The sequence below is a fragment of the Berghia stephanieae genome, chromosome 12 (genome assembly GCF_034508935.2).
Source record: "Berghia stephanieae isolate SIO BIC M18660-M18661 chromosome 12, UCSD_Bste_1.3, whole genome shotgun sequence".
NCBI lineage: Eukaryota > Metazoa > Mollusca > Gastropoda > Nudibranchia > Aeolidiidae > Berghia > Berghia stephanieae.
In genome coordinates this window covers 22,947,483-22,949,691 of record NC_088371.1, presented here as the reverse complement: position 1 = coordinate 22,949,691, position 2,209 = coordinate 22,947,483, and positions in this window count along the sequence as shown.

Below are 2,209 nucleotides of genomic sequence, written 5' to 3'. Positions count from 1 at the left end.
GTGTTTGTGGTGTGTGTGTGTGTGTATGTGTTGTGTGTGTAGTGTGTGTTTGGATAGACTGCGACAGTACAGGGTAAAGAGATATTGTATTTGAGTAAAATTGAAAAAAAGCATGTCTGAGTTCGTATGTGTTTTGTATGTATGTGCGCGCACATGTTTCTGTATCTGCATAAAAGATTATTTTTATAGTGTATGTTTTGTTTTTGTTATATTTATATGTATAATAAAATTATGTGATGTTGTTGATTCATAGTTTTCTCTGATTTCCCCAATTTCTTATTTTCCTTTTCATGTATTAATTTATATGTATCTACTATCCTTCCTCTATCACTCTCCATAGTGGGCAGTGAGAGGGTTACTTCACACTGTCTGCTTATCCCCCCCCCTATATCTGTTTACCAACTTGCTATCTGACATCTGAACCCGCTTATGGGCCTAGTTTAATATTTTGGTAATGAACAATATTTGGCAACAATTTTTTTCTTGAGATTTCCATTACAACAATGAACAATGAGTAATTAAGTTATCATGCATGGACCTGCAATTAAGCTTCCCCAACTCATACGGAATGATGGTCATCATCTGAATATCCCCAACATGCTTTACGAAGTTTTTATATCATGGATCACAAATGTGTTAATTTATTTTTGTGTTTGAATGTTATGAGAAATAATTTGTTAATTTGTTCTTGATTTTATGATATATATGTACATATACATGTAGATTGCATGGATGTGTTTGTGTGTGTGTGTGTGTGTATGTGTGTGTGTGTGTGTGTGTGTTTGGATAGACTGCGACAGTAAAGGGGAAAAGAGATATTGTATTTGAGTAAAATTGAAAAAAAGCTATGTCTGAGTTCGTATGTGTTTGTATGTATGTGCGCGCACATGTTTCTGTATGCATAAAGTATATTTTTATTAGTGTATATTTGTGTTGTTATATTTAAATGTATAATAAAATTATGTGATGTTTGATCATATGTTTTCTCTGATTTTCCCAATTTCTTTCCTTTTCATGTATTAATTTATATGTATCTCCCATAGTGGGCAGGGAGGTTACTCAGTGTCTTCTATCCCCTATATCTGTTTTCCAACTTGCTCTCTGTCTTTTTCTTGGATTGAGATTACTTGGTTTTTCTTGATTCCTGCCAGGGCAGGGAGGTACATGCTGTGTCTTCTATCCCCCCATACCCGTTTTCCAATTGTTTCCTGTCTTTGTCTTGGAATGAGATTACTTAGTTTTGTCCTGATCCTTGTCGGAGTTCCTTGGCTGGGAGGGAAACAGTCGAATGTTTAGTTATAGTTTTGGGAGATATTTTTTTCCTTGTAAATTGTAAATCATCTCTCTGTTATGCATTGTATTATGTTTAGTTTACATATTATATTATATGATTGGTAAACATTTGAGTGTATTCCTCTTAGTTGGGACCTGTGCTTGTGTCTGGATGAGACTTTTAGGTGATCTCAAACTATGTACTTTGACGGTGTGCTCTTGGAATCTACATCTGTTCCCTATTTGAACCACTTCCCCTTTGTCTTACCTTTCTTTTGTGCTTTAATTGTAATTCTAGAACTTTTTACTATCCCATTTTCTTCCTTTTTACTGGCGCTGATATGACCTTAATGTATTGCAAGCGCCGTAAAACCCTTAAAAACAAAAACTTAGCTGAGAGGGAAACAGTCAAATGTATAGTTGGTTTTGGGAGATGATATTTCTTTTCCCTTGTAAATCATCCCTCTGTTATGCACTGTATTATGTTTTGTTTACGTATTATATATGATTTGTAAACATTTGAGTGTATGCTTGTGTCTGGATGAGACTTTTAGGTATCTCAAACTAAGTACACTGATAGTGTGCTGGGGTTCCTGACCTCCCACAGTGGGCAGACTGGGTGGGGTTCCTGACCTCCCACAGTGGGCAGAGAAGTACTTGCTGTGTCTTCTATCCCCCTATATCTGTTTTCCAACTTGCTTTTTGTCTTTGTCTTGGAATGAGATTACTTGGTTTTGTCCAGGCCTGGCCGGATACTCTAGCTGGGAAGGACACAGCCAAATGTATTGTTAGAGTTTTGGGAGATGATACTTTTTTTTCCTTGTAAATCATCTCTCTGTTATGTTCTGTATTATGTTTTGTTTACGTATTATATGATTTGTAAACATTTGAGTGTATTCCTCTTAGTGGAGACCTGTGCTTGTGTCTGGATGAGACA